Raw genomic sequence first — 22,805 nt, forward strand, 5'->3', positions numbered from 1 at the left:
ATAAAGCTTAAAAAAAGACACTTGTATAAAATCTATGGAAACAAGAAAGTGTTTCCTGGTGTGGGTGATAAAGAAAGGCTGATTGGACATTATGAAGATTCTGTAAGGAAATATAACACCATGTCTGTTATCTTTAGCAGCATTTTGTTTCTATGCTCCTCTAATCTGGAGGAAACTTACATAAATCTGCAAAACAACCAAAAGTAACTGGAACATTGATCATTATTTCACCACTTAAACTCACTTATAGATTATTCAGTTTTCTTCCTCAGATAATCAGTTAATCTGTGGTTTAAAAAAAAAAGAAAAAAAAAGAAATCCACAGAGAAAATTAACATTTTGATGAATTCTACACCCTTCATCCTATTATATATACACTATACCATTACATGCATTTGATGTGTAATGCTAACTTTAATGATGGCATTTGACAAAATGTAATGTTTATTCCTTGTCTCATAAGTGGTGACCGTTTGGTGTTTTCATGGTGTAAAGCACTTTGAACTGCCTCGATGCTGAAACACAAACATAAACCTGACCTGGACCTCTGCTGAATTTTAAGTGAGTTTGGAAGGGTTGAATATTAGTAGAATCATATTTCATGTCAAACATTTTTGTCGTCTTGTATAAATAAGTTTCACTTTGACACAGGAGTTTTATTTGCTATTGCTTTTGTCTAGCTAGCCCGTCGATCACGACTGATTTGTGAAAGCAACAAAAAGGGTAGAACATCCAAGACAGTGAATATTTTGTTATAATCATTGTACATGCCACCACCTTTAGTCCTAAGCCGTGGGTCGGTGCGGTTTAAACTGGTGCTGACACATCTCTAAATGGCTCCAGCTGGGCGACTGGTTGCTCATAATCCTAAATGATCCTGGTGAGCTAAAGATGGGGAGGGGAAGCAGGAGGAGAAAGAGGTGTTTTCTTCACGGGCGGCAGTAGCCAAAGGGACAAGCTCTGATGCTAGTAAATAATATGGTAAATACTGAGTCTTTTATTCCTGAACACTCCCATCTGTCTGGCCCAGGGAGGGAAAATAAATACTGGTGGACTGGAAAAGAGAGAGGGAATGTGATGAAGCAGCAGGGCCCCGCAGCACATTAGAGATGCAGACGTTTGACTGGAGGCACCCACAGGCCCAAATTTGTAGTAGAAAATGAGTATGTAAAACTCTCCCTGCACCATCGACTATTATCAGTATGCCCATGAGTAAAGCACTTTATCCGGCAGACCGCCTCAGAAGGGCTGCTGGTGCATAGAAGACGACAGTGGTTCTCCTTAAATCTAACCTGGGAATAAGACTCAGGCTGCAGAGGAATCCGTGGAAGCTGCAGTTTGGAAATGAACCGGCTTTTCTACTGCAAGGCGCCGCAAAAAGAGTCAGAGCTGGAAATGACATTCCTTTTCCAAGCAAACAGGAGAAACTGAGCAAAATGCTGTCTTTATGTGTAGCTATAAAGGCGGAAATGTTTCCATTTCAGAGAATGTGAAGGGACATTTTGAATGCTCTGGAGTGAAATTCAGTAAAGTTATAGTAATGCAGCTCTCATGTCCATGAGTTTATGGAAAAGAAAGTAAATCCCAGGAGGACTGGGTGATAACTTGTACTCTGAAATGGAGCCTTTTTAAGCTCATTTCAACAATTTGAGACAATCTTCTTATGAAACCTGTTCTTGTTTTTAGCTCAAATTTCATTAGCTTGTTTAACTGAGTACTTTTTATTAATAGCTTTTTTTGTAGATGTCTTTGTAATTTAGTTTTTATTAAACAGACCTCTCTTACAAATAAAACTTTAATGAGATAATAACCTATATGAATAAAGGTCAAATCAAATGGAAAAATGATTATTGAAAAGTAGTTCCTCTGCAGCTACCTGAAACCTAGCATGGCTGTGTTTCCATTCACCATATAATTGTGCAATTTGATATTTTGAAAATAAATTTGCTTAATGGAAACATGCAAATTTGAAAAAAACAAACAAACAAAAAAAACAACTCTCAGTTTGGCACCAGCTTGAGACGTTTCTCTTTCTTTTGGCTGCACAGAAATTGGTTCATGTTGCACTTTTGCATGACGAATCACATGATCAACAACCGAAAGTTACTACCAGTGCAAACTACAAATAAGACAATAGTTGAAGGTTTATTAATGACTTACTGCGTGAACAAACTTATTCAAGTGTGATTTTAGTTGTGTTTATTATTTAATGGAAACACTGTGATTACAAAATTGTATTTTCTTCAACATCACCAGAAAAATGAACTGACAAAGTTTTGCGCGCAGTGGAGGAAACTTGTTCACGTTTCCTCCTTTCTGTCTGTAAACAAATACTTCTTGAAATTTTAAACATAAAAAACCAGATTTATAATGTTACAGTTTGGTATTACCTGACTTTTCCTCATTTCTCGCAACCAATGCACGTCTCCCGTACTCATGCAGAATCTTATCATCCAGATATTTTTCAGCGTGATAAAGACTGATTTACGACATGAAGCTGTGGAATCATTTATAATCATTAATTTACAAGCTGAAAATCTAAATGAGTTTAAACTGAACACCATATCAGTTGAAATCTGAAAACCGTCTGTTATCACACTATGATTTAGTTTTTCATTAGCTTTTCATAATTCATATTTATTTAAACAGCAACCACCAGACAAATCTTCTCCCTCAGTGTCTGTTGATCGCTAATCTGTTTCCTGCGTTGGGGAAACAGGAACGTGAATTTTGTTTTTACCCCGTCACCTTCACCATGTTGGCATCCATGTAAACTTCCAGTCATATCATTATTAAAAAAAAGCATAAAAATCATATTGAGATGTATTTATATTATAGACGGCTCAAGGAAATACTGATGATCATCCAGCACAGCTGCCTGAACACTGCAGATGATGCCATAGGTGGGATTTGTGTGTAACCACATTGAGATGGATTTCTGTTGAAATATTCCTCCGTGTTTCTGTGCATCTCTGCTGTGAACACTGCTGCTTGTATTATACTGTTTATATAATAATTAATAGTTAGTCGTAAATGACATTTTGTGCTTCTCAGATTGTTAAATTCATATTATATTGCAACCCCAAATATATAACACAGAAAAATCTGCACAACTTATTAAAACCTTATGTTAAAATTAAATGCACTAAATCTTATGTAGAACTACATTATGTCCAACAGTGTCGAGATGATTAGCTGTGCTGGAATGTAATGCTAAAGTCAAACTTTAGCATGTTTAAGACACATTTATTGTTCAAGACAATTTTAAAGATGATATAATCCTGAATCTTGCAACACAATATGGTTTCTATTAAGAAATGTAACTGTCCAGGAAAACTGTTTCTTTAAAATCTAACTTACTGAAAAAAACATTTAGCTTAATGTAGTTTCTGGTCTGTTGGGCGCACCTGAACAGGCACACACAGGTCACTAAATCTAATAACTGGTTGTGCCCCCTTGGTGGGGGCAAAAATAATTTTTTACTCTTATGTAAAGATGCCGACATTACAGTAGCTATCCTCGGAAATTTTAACCAGGTTCTTTGAGAAGATTATTCCTGTTAAAAAAAGTATTAACTCTTACAGATTTCCTCTTTTTATGGTTTTTGCCAACTTTAGAGTATTTCAGGTCTAACAAAAAGTGGAACTTTCTGAAAGGTGTTTATACCTTTTTTTTTTTGCAAAAGTAACAGATGAAGCTTTAAGACTTGAGGCTAAAAGGTGGCCAGGTTTTAGCCCAGACTGGACCCAGAGACTGATGTGTGGCCTGGCCTTAGATTAACTGTTGAAGCTAAAGAAGAAAACTCTCTAGTGTTGCTGAATTAAAACAATTCACCAAAGAACAGTGGGGAAATATTTCCGCACACTGATGTAAAACTCTCATTACCAGTTATTACAAACACGTAATGGCAGGTGTTGCCACCAAGGGGGCACAACCAGTTATTAGATTTAGAGGGCAATTAATTTTTGTAATAAGATCTGGTTAGTTGGGATGGTTTTTTTCACATAATCAAATTAATTCATGATATGAAAAGGTGTGTTGTGCATTTCAGTGGTTGTCTTGGCCTAATGTTAAAGGTGTTTGATGATCTGAAACATTTCAATGTGACAAAATGGCAAAAACAAAAAAAATCTGTAAAGGAGAAACATGTTTTTCCATACCTGTGTTTGGAAAAACATGTATGGAATTAGTCATGTATGCTAATTAGTCAAATCCCCTCCTACTTGGTTACATAGACTCAGCCTCCAGAACAGAGCAGCACGTATCCATCAAGGTCTGGTCCTCACTTTGCTGATCTACTACTGTAATATTTTATTGGCTTATAGCTTACAGGTTTGATTGCACGTCCTCTACATCCCAGGAAGGCATACGAAGAGGGTACTTCTGGACAGAGATAGTTATGTTTCAATCCAATTGTCCTGCAAAATTTGAGCGAACTTTAGTTGAACTTTTAAAATTTTGCATAAAAGAAGAAAAAATCCCCTGCAAATTAGACAAGTTACCACCTACTGGCTTGAAGTGAATCCACCAGGCTACGCAAAGTGGGATTACGTCAGACGTAATACACATTAGCGGTGTTTTCACTGACCACATAATTGTGCGATTTGACATTTAAAAAATAAATTCGTTCTATGGAAGCACGTCAATTTAAATGAAAAAAAGAAATCTTCCTTTTTAATAAAACGTCTTGGTACTAGGATGAGGTGGGGTTTTTGGCTGCATTGAATTTAGTTTATTTCACAAACTGCAATGGAAACACTTTGTTCACATCACGCGAGTCAAACCACAAAGAACAAAGTAAGAAGTTGGTGGATCATGGCCACACAACATGTTTTTTAATCATGTGATCAAACTTATTCACATTTGATTTTAATGTTGTTTCGTATGTAATGGAAACAAAGCAATTGCAAAATTGTGCTTTTTCGACAATACTGGAATATTGACAAAGTTTTTTTGCACATTTGTAATGGAAACGCAGCTGGTAAAATGTTTGCTTGGCAGTGTGTTTCCATCTCTCTTTTAGCACATTAACTCTTTCGGAAAAACTAAAAAGCGTAAAAAAAATTTTTTTCCAAAACTGAGAAAATGATTTACAACTTTGTCATTTTCACCAATCTGTTCTAATGTGTCTAAATAAAAAAAAAAATAATACAAAAAAAACATTGATGGAGGAGTTGCTTTATTCAGAATGGCAAGGTCTACAAAATCTGGCAATTCATTTGTTCTAACTACTGTACTGTAAGTACTGTAAGAGATATTTCACATTTTTATCAGCAGATCTCAATGTTTGAGGTTAAAAGAAATCACATTTTCTGTACTTTATTTTCCTTAATAAGAAATACGATAAGCTAAAGGCTATTAAGAGTTGGGCTACAGAATTGCTCTATATTTTCATAGTGTAGACTTCAACCCTGAAAATATTACAGCATATATTTTTGACGGTGTAAAATACCATAACCCTTAAAATACCCTAGCATATGTTTTTGAAAACTTTGTCTTTGCAGTTGTTTTTCATTCCTTTCTGAAAACCAACATAATCCATGTGCATGGCTGCATTTGCAATGGCTGCTTGACATATTCATCTTTTGATCAGCTGAAATATGGTTAGATCAGTGACATTCCACGTTTTGAATCTCTGCAAAAGCAATATCCCGGCTTACCTCATAAATCTGACACAAATCCTTGGGAAACCTGCTGATCAGCGGCAGAATTTGTAAAGCTACTGTAGAGGATATAATAATATAACGGCACTGATGTCGATTTGCTGAGTGAACAGAGGCAAAGTGTGCAGATGTAAGGCAGGCTGTTTGGACATAAAATCAGTTTTGCCACACTTGCATTCCAAATATGTAAAATTTATGACTGTTTATATTAGGTAATTAAGATATCTCTTACTTATATTTTGACAGGCCAAAAATATTGAGTTGTACGGAGGCTGCAGATGAAGCTATTTACAATAAACTACTGAATATCTGAAACGTATTTCAAATAGACAATTAAATGACAGGTCTTGAAGTAAATTTGAGATATCTCACTTTTTGTTTTTTAAAGATATCTACTGTCATTTTTATTCCTTTTAATATGTCTCTAAATGAGTTAGAGATAACTTAAACATTTTGTTGTATTTTCTATTTCAGATATATTGGATTAACATTGTGACTAGATTTATGTAGCATTTAGAAATTTCAACAAAAACATGAAAAAAATACAAGCAATTTAAAAAAATGCACAATTTTTAGCTTGGGAATGGGTTGAAATCAGCTCTTAGCTTCTCAGAGTCAGTTTTAAGTGAAGTTTGTGTGTTGGAAGAGAAGAAATAGAAAAAATTGGAAGCAGTCTTCAAGTTCATGAAGTTGCACATATCCTATTCTGCTGAGTTCTTTTTACATTGTGACATTTTATAGTAATTTGGTGCAGAAAACTCAAAATTCTGCAGGCAACCGACTGGACAGCTTAGTAACTGCAGAAGAGGACTAGTTATTCAAGTACCCAAAATGTAATTTTGACTAATCAAAAGTATGTTTAAGAGATTTTCAATTGCAGTTACGGATGAGCGGTCCTTCAAGTGAGGCGTCTGCTGATTTCATTTTATAAATTTTTTACGGAATTTTGATTTTGTAGTTGATTCCCCTTTCCCTCTGTAAGTGAACTGGTGTTGCTTTCTTCATCAACCTGCATGATGCCTTCATAACTTTACATATCTTTCAAATGAGAGAAAACAATTGCTCAAGCTTACTGTATATTAATGGTGAAGAAGTTGCCCGGACATACAAAATGAAAGAGTCGACAACTTGCGATTTGTCAAATGAGAAAGGCTCACATTCAGCCATGCTCCGTCAAAAGATGGAAATGGGGCAGTGTGCCTGGTGGATGGGTTGACTTCCTGTCTTGTAAAGCTGTCTTATTAGGTAAGAAAGAGGGGGAGCAGGACGACCAAGGAGAGGCTGCAGCAGACTGCTAGATTATTGTGTGGCAGATCAGTGTGGCCTCTGGCACTGTCACAACTGCTGCTATCGCTGCTGTAGGATGACGGGAAAAACAAGGAAGGTTCAGTGGAAGCGGGGTAGTTGTACTGATTAGAAATGCTGACAAAAAATCCTGTTGAAGCAAAGACACTTAGAAACTCGGAACAAAACAACAGAGGTTTTGAGAAGCTGCTATTTTTTAGTTGTAGGGAATTTAAAACGTGAATAGTCAAAGCACAGTTAGGGCGAACGTTCTGTAATACGGTTTTGTAGCTGTAGTTTTTTTTTTGAACCCACAATTTCTCTGTCACACACTGAGGCTTTTAACACCGAGTCCGTAACAACACTTGATGTCTAAATGTTTTCGTCTCACATTTCTGATTCGTAACTTCGGGCTTGCACACATCAGCCGTATGGAATATAAATTGTGTGAAATCCGTGCTATTATCAGCAGCATTTCAGCGTTGCTGTGGAAACATCATTTATATGCAGACAAAATCCTGTGATGATTTTCACTCGCCTATCGGTGGTTTCTTGATTTTTTTCTTCTTTTTTTTTTGTACATGAAGGAAACAGAGGAGCCATTTTGTCCATTAAAACCGTCTTAGTTAATAAACAAAATCTGATGATCTAAATGATGAAGGACATGCTTTTGAGTTGCACATCTCACCTTCTCTGACAGACAAATCAAGAAATCCCACATTAGATTCTCCACTCGGGCATGTCGGACCGGCACACAAACGAGCCCACCCGCCCGCCCGCCCACGCACGCGTGGCGGGGACGGGGTGCATCGCCGTCATTCCAATTAGCTGTTTTCACACTTGGCTAGTTAGCCTTGTACGCCTGTAAAAAGTTCCATCTGTTTATGTATCACAACTTCGTGTTTCTCATCCCGGCTTTCACAGGTCATTTAATCTGCCAGAAGGGAGTCGAGCTTCCACAGACGCCCGAGAACGACTCCGTCGTCATCGCGGAAAGCTCCGGTGACAGAGGGCTGTGGCGGTTCTAGAGGTGGGAGATGCAGCTGCTCGCGGTGACAACTCCCGACGTTTTACCACGCTGCCACGTGAGTCTGACACAGCTGCTGTGGACGGGAACGCTTCCACAGCCTGACATGAGACGGTTATTTTTAGCAAGAGGACATTTGATGGGGATTTTAGTGCAAACAGTTTCTTTTTTTTTTGTTTTTTTGTTTTTTGTTTCTTTTCCAGGAAGGATGACATGAAGCTAATCCCGCCGTAAGACAGATAGACAGCTTCATGCTCAGTTTGAGGGAAAACGTGCACAGTTGACATTCTTCAAACATGTCCCCAAACAGCTACGTCAGTGATTACCACAGAAGTGAAAATCATCTGCCTTAATTAAATGCCATAATCACAATTAGACTGACAGACTTTAGCAGTCCCACACACATTACTGTAGGACACACACGCATACACACACACGCACACACCCCATCTGCAGCTAACAAGCTTTTATTGTTCAGATTAGCCCAAACCTGATTTGACTGTTTACTTACAATTTAGCTGCTTTTGTGATGTACACTAATTTCCTTCTGAGTCTTATGCACAGTGTTGTTTTCTAAGAGGTATTTGCAAAGCAACAAAGACGGACAGTAATGGGTATTGTACGAATCAAACCCTGAACTCAGGCCAGAAAATGTTAGAGAGGCAATATTATGTAAAATGGACTCTGTTTTTTGCTTTACATCGTGCTATAATGTTATTCCTTCATAAACAACATACCTGGAGCGTTGCTTTGATTCTTTAATCTCCCATGGATACCATTATCTATTCTAAATGTGTGTGGACGTAGCCCCACCTTTGAGGACGAAGCTCCTCCTTGGAGCTGCAGTTTCCAAGCTTCTGAGCTTCTGCCTCACCTGCAGCTTTACCTGCTCCTTCAGACTAGCCAGTAGCAATTAGCAAAGACCTGGGGTGAAACTGCATCTGCTGAGCTCACTATATAAGCTTCTTGTAAAATAAAATTGCTAATAGAGGAGCCATGTTGTGATGACTTTCGAAAGGTGGAGTTTCAGAAAGAGCAGGAGTTTTTAAAGAGACAGAGGCCAAATTTCATGACATCAAGTTACTTGGTCAAATTTATTTTAAGTTATATTTGATATATATAGTGTTTTATAAAAACTGAAGGTAAGATAGTTGACATAGTTGATTGATACTATGTGGCTGGAAAACATGTAATAAGACTAACTTGAATACTCAAAAATCTTAACAGTTGAGGATTAGAATATGTCCATTTACTGGGGATTGCTTCACCCACAGGACCAAATAAAGGATATAAAGCTCTACACCCTGAAAACCAGGAACAATGAAGTCACACAGTGCAGAACATCCTGTGGCAGAGTAAGGCTAGGCTGGTGTAGGTCCAGTGGATTTTCTTCCCTATGATTTGTTTGACAAAGTTCTGATGTAATGAATGCTGATGTAATGAATGCTGCCATCCACTGGTGAGTCTGTGCCTTACCAGAAGCACAACATTTGGAAAAATTTCAAAGTCGAAACCCCCACAACAGAGGGGAGTACCCTGTTAATTTTTCTAAAATATGTGGTTCAGGCTAGTTTGCAACCTATCCTTCCTGTGTATTGCAGCCATGTACAACATTAGCATCTGACAAAAATGCGCTTTGCATCACCTGGTTGATTTGCTCCAAACCAGTATATGGGAACACAAATAATTTGCGTTTTCTTTTGTCATTTTAAAAGTTTGTTCAAAATTTGCATGACAATTGGATGGAAATGTGGTCGCTACGAGCTGTTTTCAGTTCATTTGGAATAAATGCAGGAGTCAAAGCTGTTACAGTAAGTCAAAACTTGAGTTCTACTAGGTTTGTGGTATCTTCGCTCAAACAAAACTAAAAGCAAATTAGAACGTCTTTCTTGTCACATTTCAATCGGTCCCAATTTCTTCTGCTTTCCATCCCTAACATCTGAATATTTGCTGAGAATACTCTTAAGAAGAACTTATCAGAACTCCAAACATAAGCCAGTGGTGTGTGGCCTGAATACACAGCTTTGCTGGTAAGGCTGAGGAAGTTGGGAATGTGGTCCATTAGGTTTTTCTTTTTTTTTTTTTTTAATATGACAAATTCTTATCTACAGCAAAGGAATTTTTCCTAGAGCAACTGTAAAGGCTTTCACGAACCGCAGTCTGAGTGTGAATTACTATCGCGTTTAAACGAGAGGGCAAGAGACTGGGAAGGCAGCCAATTATTTGAAAAAGTTGTAGATTAAAGTATTACTTTAAACATGTAAAGAGATAGGGGAAGCGACACGTAAGGAGCGGAGCTTGAGGCACTGAAGAATGGCTTGGGTATTCATTTCTAGGACTGATCAAACATTTTTTTAATTACCTCATCCGTGGGTGTGCCGGGCATCGGCGTCGACCACTGCATTCGTGTTACTTCACATTCTTCTGCAGCGAACCGATGCTGAATTTGATGAAGTTTGGTTGAGCCATCTGATCATATTTGGTCAGCATCACGGGACTTTGTCAAGCACAGTTTCTTTCTATACATAGTGCTTGTTAAAAATCAGTTGCAAAAGTGAAAAAAAAGAAAAGAAAAATGGTACAACTTTATTTTTGATGTATTTCCGTGTCTGTAAAGTAGTTTTGTTTAAGACGAGCAGGAGGTGACGGATAAGTGCTGCGGTTCTGCCAGCTGAAGCTTCTTTTTGCTACACATGGTTTCTCATCTATATCGGTTATAGATGATGATATCCCGGCTTGCGTAAGATTTTCATGGTGTCCTTAGGCTCTAATCGCTGTATGAACTCAGCGCTGGGTGGAATATGGAAACCGTAGCGACAGACGCACAATGCCTTCACTGCCATGGTTGGCTCCTCTAGCAGGACAGCCAGGCACTTTGTATTTCTGCTGTTTTGCAGTTTGTCCAGTTTATATGAGGTATTAATAAGCCTGTCACAATAAACTAGAAATTAAGTAATCGTACAACAAGTTAAACCTAGCTGTAATTTTTAATACAATTTTTGTATATGGAAACTTTACTATCCATTTTATTAGATGTTTTATTTTGGATATTTTACATTTTCTTCCAGTTTCTCTGTTAATGTTAGTTGGAAATGAAAGTTTATTGATCTTTGAGCAGGTGTACTCGCATTATTATGCCATTGCCATTGTATTACTTGAAAATGGTCTCAAGACAAAAATATTACTGTTTATAGTAATAAACCTCTGGAGGAATTTATCAGCCAGGACAATATGTTTTTTGTGATTTTTGTCAGGTCTGTGTATTATGTTTGCATGTCTGAGAAAATCTTGGATACAGATCTATAAACTATCACCAGCAGAAAAAAAAGCATCAAATTCTCAAACACAAGGTGCTGTTTGTGACATGCAGTAAACAGGAAGTATTCATTCACTGCTGTCTTTACAAAAGCCTCTGGACAAAACGCATGTCGTGGAAAGCATAGTCTATCTCACTTTCAGTTAAAGATGGCTGACATTAGAGCCGTCCAAATCTTTTCTTTTCTTATATTAGTAAAAGCTATGATGACCCTTAACATTGTGGGGAATGACATTTGTCCACTGTGAACATCTGCTGCCCTGAGACTAAATATTACATCATCATGTAAAATCCAAGTTCACGACACTTGGCATATTTTAACCAACCAACAATAGCTGCACACCAAACAGTTTTTTGTGATATAAATATGGTACACACTGATATTGTGATGATGCAGTATCCACTATATATTGTGCAGTCTTACCTTAGATTGTATTAAATTATTTAATATCAAATTAAATCAACAAAAGAAAGCAATAGGCATGTTTTGAGTCACTCTAACAAAACATCCAGATAAATTTGAATATGTAAATATAATCAAGGAAACACTTTTTATTCTGACAGTTTATCACAAATGAATACAGTATTACATCTTGTTCACTCAGCAATGTTCAGAATGATGGATGAATTTCAAAATATGTAAGATTTTTACATAACACATTTTTTGTACTTGTGATTTGAGTAGTAGTGGTGGTGTTCATTGTCTTCAAGAGCCGGCGTCACTGCAGGCACTCTTGGTATTTTTTGTTTTGCTTTAAACAGGTTTTTTTTTTCCACAATCAAAAACACAATAATATTATAAAAAGTGCCAGGTACTGAAAGAAAAAGTTTGCTTAAAAATGGGAGGGTTTAATCATGCAGAAAAGCCACTTAAGATTATTGTGTTATACTAAAACTTGATTAAATATTGACTGTTTCAGTCTTTGTTCCCTTTGTAAACTACATCAACCATTAAATATATTTTATTTCATAATTTCAAACGTAATAACAAAATGTTAAGAGACTTTTTTTCTAGAAGCTGTTGGTTTTCTAAAATGAAATCCTTTGGGGAAAGTCCAATATGTGGCACTGCTGCATTAAAAATAACATTTGTATCAAAGTGTAAATTACAGTTCACATAATTTTCTATCACTATTGAGGATTAGAAAACTTTGAAGGTTAAGAGATTCCACTGGCACAGTTAAAATTGACTTTTAAAGCCTCAACGTGTGGACAGATGGAGCAAACATTTCTTCAGTGCGTCTGACCCATTTTACAAAGCAGCTGATTTATTTCTATATAAATGGAGGAAAATTAAACAAAACTGACTGACAGAAAAACTAAACACTGACACATCTTACACACATTTATTAACTAGTCCAAATAAAGTAAAATAAAGCGTGTGTTACGGGATAAAAAGATGATTATTGTTTTTTGATAAAAAAAAATAATTTTTGACCTGCAACACATTTCTTTGGCCTATTCATTTAGGAAATACAGTCCAGCTGGTAAACCCATATAAGGCTGTTCCAAAAGCAGTACCAGGTGGAAAATACACACAATGACACAAAGTTAGCTACAAATAAGAAGAGTTAGCTACAAAGACGCTACAAATGGAATACTTTAGTTCGCAACAACGTAATACTGCTAGCATCATTGCTAGCTAAATGATGCTAGCTAAGTTAGTTGTGTATATTTTCTCAATTTTATATTTCATATATGTATAGATATGTAGCAGTTTTGAGAGCCTGATACACTGTAAAAACAGCTTGTCATTTGGGCAAAAAAATTAAAAGTACTCAAAAATATGATAAGCTTGAACTTTTTTTTTAATTGAACAAAGCAATTAAATGTATTTGTAGCAAAATGTATTTGCAACAAAATTTCAAATGGGTTTTCTTTATTAAATTAAACAAATAAATATGTTAAACTTTGTACATCTAGATTTCAACAAATACTAAGAAGTATTTTCTTTTCAACACACGTGCAAACGAGCGAGTGAAAGCTACAGATTGCGCTTCTTGGACAGATCTTGTAGTAACACTGATGAGGTAACTCCTTTTTCTGTAATGTAAAGTCAAACTGATGCAGGTTGTGCATATTAACTATCCACACTTAATTTGATATAAAAGCTTCCACCATCGTTTCTTTTCTGCTATTTGCTTCGTGAATGATGTAGTGGGCCACTGATCATTTCAAAGTTTACAGCTAACAGTAGGTGTGGGGTGATGCTAGTCCACCAGGGTTAGTAACATATTCACCGTAAGGCTATCTGTGCCGCCTGCTAGGGCTGCAAACATGCCACTCTGTTTGCACACACCAACACATTTGTCTACCTGCCTGTGCCTGAGTTAAGTGTGCTGGCAGGGCTATAGCTATTAGACTGCGCCTGTTCATCAAAGCCCTGCTCCCAGACAGCCTTGTCGCCTGGCAACACGAGCGAAGTTCACCAAGGGTAGACCAGACGCAAAAGGAAAAGAAAACAGAAGGAGGAAGAAAGGGCAAGCTCCACCTCGCCTTTTTTTTTCTTACCTTTTGACTTTGACTCAAAGTGTTACAGACAGATGTTTACTCTTTTTTTTTTTTTTTTTTTAAACCTACAGTTTGGCGGCGCTTCACAGTGGCGAGGTGTCGGCGCCCTGTTGCTCGACAGAAACGTACCTCGCTCCGCAGACAGAGCAGCCACGTTCCCCCAATCAGAACTCGCATCACCCTCCGCCACGTGCGCCAACGTGAAATGCGTCTTCATTTTGGAGCCGTTACACCGTAGAGCTGCAATTACCCACTGATGCCTGCTTACTGCCAGGCAATCAACACTCCATTAGCCCCTCCACGCTCAGCCCTAAGACACATACACACACACACACAGATATCTACAGATACACACACACACAAATACACACTTGCCTAGCGACAGCTATGATTCTGGAGGGGACACAAATCATTGCTGACTGCTGTGGCTGCTTTTTTTCCAGCCCTCTTTTTTTTCTCATTGTTGATCTTGTTTTTCCAGCATTTCTTTCCCCCCCAATCCCTAAAATAGTGTTGCTTCTGTAGCTTCTGCCTCCTAAAGGAACAGATTTTTTCCCCCTCTCCATTTAGAACATATCCTGGCTGAGGAAACTGATCATGTAATACTTTGCCTTCGGTACAGTAGAGAGTAAATGTGTTATTCATGGCCAGAGGCATTTCTATCATGTTAAGTGGAAAATGTGCCACGCAGAGCGAACCGGGATGCAGGTGGTGGTGAAATGAACACAAACACACGCACGCACACACACACACGCGGTCATGTACACATAACGAAACGCGTTTAGAAATCAGCGCACAGCAACACAGATGCGTGAAGTGCAAACAGACGAAAATAGGAGGGGGGGGTAGATGCGTAAATCCGCTTCCCCGGTTAGAATGCTAAGCTTCAGCAGCGACTTTTACATTCCAGTTCACAATCTTTGGACTAATGCATATTCCTGTTCACTGTGCTTCTCTTTCTTTCTAACTTTCTAATCGAGTCGCGCGCACGGGGAGAGTTTAAGTATGTTTTCCACCCAGGCTTTGTTGATCTGACGGTCCCTCGCAGCTGGTGAGCGTTGTTGTTACCTGCCGCCCTTCAAACGGGAAGGGCTGCCCTTCACGTTGCCTACTTCCTGCTGCCGTTCCGTCTGAGAACAAACACTCAGGCCAGACTGTCATTAGTCACAGAGATGACTCAGAGGTAAGGAAGTGTTTTCTCTCAGAATACTAAACAAACGCCGTTGCCGTTCCTCGTAGTAGAGCTGATTTAACAGCGTTTTTTATGGAGAGCCTAAAAATGTATCAACCTACAGAAACAGGAAATCACCTTAAGTAGAACCTGCATGATAGCATGAAGTAGGCTTAGGAGTTTTCAAAAAGCAACACACCATGGCCGGATCTAAAGGAGTTTAACAAATAAGAAAATGTGATAAATGTAAGCAAAACTTTTTCAATATTCTGGTACTGTCAAAAAAGTCAGGTTTATTTTATATATCAGCAACAAGGCAGTTCAATTATGAAACAAGCAATTAACATTACATTTTGTCAAGTCATCAAAATCGACAAGCAATCAAATATCAATCAATATGCCAGTTATTATTAATCAAAGGCAACTCTAAACAGGTGGTTTTTAGCCTTGATTTAAATGCAGTCAGTGTTTCAGCTGCTTTGCAGTTTTCTGGTAGGTTTGTTCCATCTTAGAGGAGCGTGAACACTGAATGCTGCTTCTCCATGTTTGGTTCTGGTTCTGGGGATGCAGAGAAGACCAGAATTCCTCCTCTTCCACGGAATTCTGTTGACACCAAGACGTGGTCAGGTGAACTAAAAAAAACTGTAATAAGTAAAATACTGATCAAGATGCACAATAAGGAGAGTTGAAGAAAAATAGGTTGGATGGTTGAGTCACCAGAAAAAAGTCATTACTACTAGCAAAGAGGCGAGCCCCAAAACCTGTGGAACAAAGCTATTTGGAGTGATGACACCAAAAATTGGACTTAATGGCCACAACAATAAATTCAACATTTTTATAAAACCCAACAAGGTTTTCTACACCAAAACACAGAGGTGGATAATTTGGGGATATGTGGGAAGCACAGGAAGGCAGGAAAGTGGACATAATTGCAGCCAAGATCAAATCAGAAAGTCATCAGAAAATACTAGAGGAACGTCTGTGCCTCATAAGTACTTGGACATTTCAACAGGAGAATGATTCAAAACACAGGCCAACGGACCGACCCGTCACGCCGAGTCCAACAGAAAAAAAAAGGAAGGTGCCGGAGTGACCTGCACTGTCTCTTGAAATTAATATGATTCAACTATGGTCTAAAATTTTCTGTTCATCTCAATAATTTACAGAAAGTTTAGATTGTTTTAGCCATCAGAGATGGTAAAGCATGAAAGTTAAGGGATGTTAAAGGGGCAACAGAAGCTTTTGATCGAGATGATTGGTTTATCTTGCAAAGCTACAATGGAAAAAATATTTTTTTGCATCATATGAGTCACATGTTGAACAATCGAATGTTGCCACTGGAGCAAACCACAAAGAAGACAACAGGAAGTAGTTAGAGGATCATGGATTTTTAATGAATTGTCGCATGAACAAACTTATTCACGTGTGATTTTAATTGCATTTCTTATTTAATGGAAACACCACATTTGCAAAATTGTGTTCTTTCGACATTAGTGGAATATTGACAAAGATTTATGCACATTTGTAATTGAAATGTAGCCAGTGATGTATCTTCAATGTTGGCATGCTGCACTGTATTTGGGAGGTTGTAAAGAAAAAAAAAAAAAACAAGACTAGTTCTCTTTACCTCCAGAGCTGATGTGACCAGTGTCTTCATTGGGGAAAAAAAGAAAAAAGCAAGCACTCAAAGTAATTTAGATCGTTTCCAACAACGTAGGTACACTTAATTGACAAAATAATCTGAGCGGTTTCTAGTAATCCTGTTTCCCACAGGGATACCCATGTTCTTCACTTTAAATTGACAGTTCCCTCTTGTCACTTTTCCCCCCCAACGCCACACCGTATTAGGGATTATCTGTTTCACCACGGCAGTACGGCAGACATTTTGGCGGAGCGTCGTCTGTGGTGGAGGGGACTGGAGCCGGCAGTAGCTAATATTCTGCGGGCTAAACAGTGATTAATGAAATCAAACAGACAGCTTGGGGAGTGTTTCACAGCTTCCAACGAACCGTGTGAGTCAGAGAACAGATATGTGGAGGAAATTCTTTGATGATTCATTACAGCAAAATTAAAAGAAAAAAAAAAGCTTTGTATACCTTCTTCAACGCCTGCATCAGTCTTTATACAGTCTTTTATGACTGTATAAAGAACGGGCTCTCAGCACACGGTGTGAAGTAAAACCTGTTAACTTGGTAAAGATGTAGGAGACATAGGTACGATTAGAAAAGGTGATAGTGAGCAATAAGTGAATGTGAGCAAACCTTTTATTCACAGCAGTGTTATGGACATGTGCAAACCTCCATGTTTCTGTATGTAGATATTTCTAAATACAGAAACATGAGAAGGCAAAAGAAGCTACGGAAGGAGCTGAAGAAGTGTCTGAAGGGACTGGAAAGAGTGACCACTGGAGACCAACTCCAAGCTCCTGCAGTAGAAGTTTCAGATGGAAATACTAAATTGATATTGACTTGAATTTGACTTTGGCATAAAATCCTTCCCAAAAAAACAACAACAAAAAACACACTCTGCAGCTGCTGGAGTGAATTTAATGTTGTATTTGTCTTTTCTTAGTAAATCTGAAAACAGAAACCATGTTTTCTCTGCAACTGCTGCTTTCCTTTCCATTATTACTTTTCCAGTGGGACCACATGCCTCACAAGTAAAAGACATCAGAATACCGCATGAAAAGGGAAAGCATTTCCTCCAGAATAAACAAATAGGAAAAAAATACAATTGTTATTTTTTTCTTTTCTTTTGTCTGGTTCACTTGTGAGTGTAGACATTTTAGAAAAAGACAGCGTGGCTCTTGGTGTGTTTTCACTGTTTGTCCAATACATGACCCACAGAAGAAATAAACGGCTTCTTACACTAACGTCTCCATGAAAACCCAACCTGTAGTTTGTGGTAGTATTTTCATTTCAGTATTTTACCCATTAAAACAGACCATAATAACTCATATACAATTCAGCTATTTAGTCATGTTTTATGTCACCACATGAACATTTAGTTATCATTCCATACTTCAAAAATTGACAGTTACCTTTTAATCATCTCACATTTAATTTTCCATCCAAAAGGGTGATATTCATATTATTTTCAAAATTGACCAAATGTAATATTGACCAGAATAGAGACACAAATAGGCATTTATGCTCTAATAGAAAGAGATTAAAACTTAAGGTTACATTTCTAAATGAATCAAACAGCTTTTAGTCTTTAGAATAAATAAGTAGTTTTATGAACTACAAATGTAAAAGTGTTTTTTTTTTTCTTTTTTTGCCCATGCAGAAAGTCGGAGAAACAGGAAAAGTACAGGATGCCGATAAGCGAGAACGTTAGCATTGCTAGCATTACAGAAACACTTGGATGTACGGTCCAGAGAGCACCTGTTTCTGCAGTATTTATTAAACCGCATTATTTAACATACATAAAAAAAAATAAAAAAAAATAACTGTTGCCTATTTGCCCTGGCAACATTCTCCTAGTTGCTCCATCCTCACTCTGACAAACTGGCAAAGTGCTGTAGTTCTACTTGGAAAGTATGATTGTTGCACAAGTTACATTTTTCTTCTGGAATAAACTGAACTTTGTGTCTGCTGATGTTAAGAAAGCATCTTGCTGTTTGCAAAATCTAAAAAACTGCATTGTTTGACAGTTTAGAGTCACAACCATCTTTCCGTCCAACTGTAATGTATAAATATGTAGAGTGTACCCGCTTAGATTGTTCTGTGGGACTTACCTCCTAAGTACTCTCATTTTGTGGCTTTTTTTGTAGTGCATATCTAAAATACTTGATTGACAACCAGCTTGGGAAGCTAAAATATATAGGTTGGCGTTTGCAAAGCAGACAATCCAGAAGCACCATTTATGTTCCTCTGTGCTGATTGGTTGTACCCCAAAGAACAGAAATAAGGAAAACCATGGATATTAGCTTCTGGAGTAAACGGTTTCCCCCTTGAGCATTGAGACATACTATTAATTTGGTGTTTCAACTAGTGAAACAGGCAGTTATCAAAGTTTTTAAGAGGAAGTCCCAGGTATTTGTGAATTTTATCTTTTAGGAACCAATTGTACCAAACACCTGCAAATACTGGAGCTGTGCTGTAAATATCTCATATTTACCACTATTCTGTGAATTTCTCTTCCTTTGGTTGGCATAAACCTAAACAAAAGAGTCGATGCATCTTTGACTCACACTATGGTCTACGTAATGTCTTTAGTTTAATTTCCCTTTGGGATTAAATATTTTTGAATTTGAATTGTATTTACGTTGAAATCATCTTTTGCTCACTTGGGTTTATGAATATCAAGTGATATAAAAAAACCCAGAAAACGGGAACCATTTGGGAGTTGAAAGCACCGTCTCTTTTTGAGTCGAGCCATAAAATTCTGATCCGGAATTGATTTGTGCCTAAATGAGGGCTACCTTTAGCTTCTGCACAATAAGCATCGGAAGTTGAGTGCACTCAGCTTTTCCAATAAGTCAGTTAAAAATGATGATTAGATTCCAAGCAGATGTTGGATTGGATCCATCCCAAAAGCAACAAATACAATTTTTCCTTTCATGAGATTATATCCATAGCATTGCTGTTGATGTTCAACCACAGAAAACCTGACATAGACCTTGACACAGCGTCACTGTACTATAATACATAAAGAGTCAAATACATGGCAGTTTCGCCTTTCAGAGACTGACAGATGGATTAAATAAAACACATGAAGCGCATCGTATCCATGCATTTGTATAATCTGACGCAACTCAACCTGTTTGGTAAAAACCTGTTCGGTTTTTCTGTTTATTCCAGTCAGAGGTTTGCCATTATTTAACTGTTAAAGATGATGCTGTCTGTGTAATATATGAAGCACTAGACACAATCCTGAGAAGATATCAATCCGTCTGCCCACATCGATTGCACCACAAACGCACTTACTCACTCAAAGTCAATAAGAGAAAGTCGTCGTCTTTTGTTTTTCGCCAATCTCACTCCATCCCCCCTCCACTGTCAGACCCCGTCTCCCATTCTTCTCAGTGGCAGCAGCAATATAAATAATTACCCGTAGAGCTGAAAATGGAAAACAGAAACACAAAGTAGAGAAGGAAAAAAAAAATCTCTCACACAGACATCTCATAAACCACCACCCTGTCAAAAATGAGCCTTATTCCCGATTGCGGTTTTCGATCTGTGTGTCAGTGTACTGCTGAAAGTAGTAATTAGGTTGTCAAGGAGAGAGCATGCCAAAAAAACATAATAACCAACACACACACACACACACGGGCTCTGGAAGGGGACATTTTGGGGATAGAAGAGCCATTACGAATAAGCTGATGACAGGGACAATTGTTTGCCGTATGCCTTCACTCCATTACTTACTTCCAAATACTGGCTTATCATTATGCTGATTTTTTATTTCTTTTTGCCTCATATGGACATAGACGTGAACATATCCCATGGACATTGTGGAAAATGTATTTAGTTTTAGATTTACATAATAATTAGTAGCACAGTTATCCAACAAAACGTATACACTTCCAAACGATTTCATCCAAATTGAAAAGTTTGAGTTCTAACTTTTAGAACACATTATTCAACATGTTATTTGAAAGTATCTCCAGATTAGGACACCCAGTTAAATATTCTTCTCATTTAAAAGAAATGTTCATCTAAAAATGTCCAATCTTTTTTAGATCTAGGTTTAAAGTAATATGTAGTTTTCACTGACGTGTTTCTTCTGTCTGGAAGTCATTAGGGTTAGGAGCGGCCTAGACTCCCTGCTTCAGTTTAGAGAGAATTTGTTGAAGTAGACAAAGATTAGGGTGATGGCCAGGAAGCTTCCAACCTCAAAGACCCAAAGATAAATAATTGAAATACCTGTTGCTGTTGATTTTTTTCTTGAAGTGACATTTTATGGTTTTTGAAGACTTCTTTCATCATCTTGGGGTGTGAACTGGCTTTACCGTTGGTAAGACAGTGAACTTTGTGCTTGAATTCATTTTGCTTACAGAATAAATTTGAGCCAGAAGCTTTTGAGGAAACCCGCAGTTGATTAACATACCAGCTGTGTTTGGTTACTCACAATGCCGTTGTTGGTTTTAGACAATAGAACAAGAACAAGAGGAAGAATTTGACAATGGCGACTATGATGGCGAATGTAGGAAAATGTTTCCAGTTATTTCTGGATGGAATCCTGAAAGTTTAATTTTGGCCACATTGGATCAAAGCCTTTTCATCCTCCGCTTGAAGTAGCTGCATAGGTACAGTAGTTGTTTGTTCCTTTCAGATGACCAACCAACAACAGCAATGGTATAAATGACCAAACAAAGCCAGTATGTTAATCAGCTGTGTGTTTCTCCAACTCAAAGCTCAAATGCGCTGCCAGCTAAAAGTCTGTAAACAAAATAATTTCAAACGCAAAGTTTCCAGAACTGCCGTTTAAAGTGTGAGGCTTTTTAGTTTGTGCTCTGTTGGCTAGTTCCTGGGTTTGTGGTGCCATGTCACATATCCATGCAATTTTGTGCTGTGCAAATTGATATTCTGAAAATAATTGTGCTTCATGGTAACTCGTACATTTAGAAAAAAAACACTTGCTTTTTGAGAAAAAGTCTGCGCTAGGATGTGGTGGTTTTTCGTCCATATCTAGGTGAGTGTATTTCGCAAAACTGCAATAGAAACACTTTTTTCGTATCACGCAAGTCATGTGACCAACTGGCAGAAAATATGAAGACGACATGAAATGATAGGAGAATGATTGCCTCGCACGCTTTTTTTTTTTTTTAATATCGGATGAACAAACTTATTGATGTGTAATTTTAATTGTGCTTCCTGTTTAACGGAACCACAGCAATTGCGAAACTATGCTTTTTTTTCCGACACTGGCAGATTATCGACGTTTTGTCATGGAAACGCAGCTGCTGGTAGATGGAACCCAGATGTTTCTCCAGCAAGAAAAACAGATTATGCAAATAGACAGTACAGACGGTTGATTCTTATCTGTTCAAACACCGACTGCATTTTGCTTTTGGCTTTGGACAAAACATTAAGCATCCGAATTTACTTTTCGAAGTTACGTAACACAACTGAGACAAAGGAACCCCAAAATTAAACAGCAATGATCTGCAAGACTGAAAAGGAAAACAAAAGACATCATTCTTAACCCAGAACTACATTTTAATGGCTTCCAGTCTTTATTTCTCCGAGCTGACGTCTTCATTCTCTATATAAAAACATTTTTCCCCAAAGTTCTCAACATATTTACATACATATTTCAAGCCCTCTCCTCTGTTCCAATTTCCATTTCAGGAGGAAGACGCGCCGTGACCACCGACTGCAGCTCTTTCATCGGCCTTTCTCTCTCGATTAGGATCACAGCAGAAGGAGGTGGGAGGGAAGAGGAAAACAGAAAGTAGAATTGGTGGAGGAGGTGAAAGGAGGGGGGAGGGCAAACTCTCTAGTAACACACACCAGTTGACTCTGTTACACCCTTCACAGCGGGAGCTGCCAATCCAGTTATATTCAGTTATATTCATGACTGCAGTTTATCTCTGGCTTCTGGCCGTGGCCTGGCCGACAAACACACGCATACACAGCACACATCTACAAAGAGTAGTACACAGACACATAAATTACTCAAACAATGCCAACACTTATAGGCGCAGTCTATGCCTACACACAGCTAAACACACACACACACACACCTGGTGAAGACGGCTCCAGCTGAGTTGCTGACAATCACAGCATCCCTGGTGCGGCGAGGGTATCACAGCAACAACATGTGCAGCAGGGGAAGGGTGGGGGGGTTTAAAGTGTCTCCAACTAATCAAGGTGTGTGAGCACC

The sequence above is a fragment of the Poecilia reticulata genome, chromosome 18 (assembly GCF_904066995.2).
Source record: "Poecilia reticulata chromosome 18, P_reticulata-male-v2, whole genome shotgun sequence".
Classification (NCBI taxonomy): domain Eukaryota; kingdom Metazoa; phylum Chordata; class Actinopteri; order Cyprinodontiformes; family Poeciliidae; genus Poecilia; species Poecilia reticulata.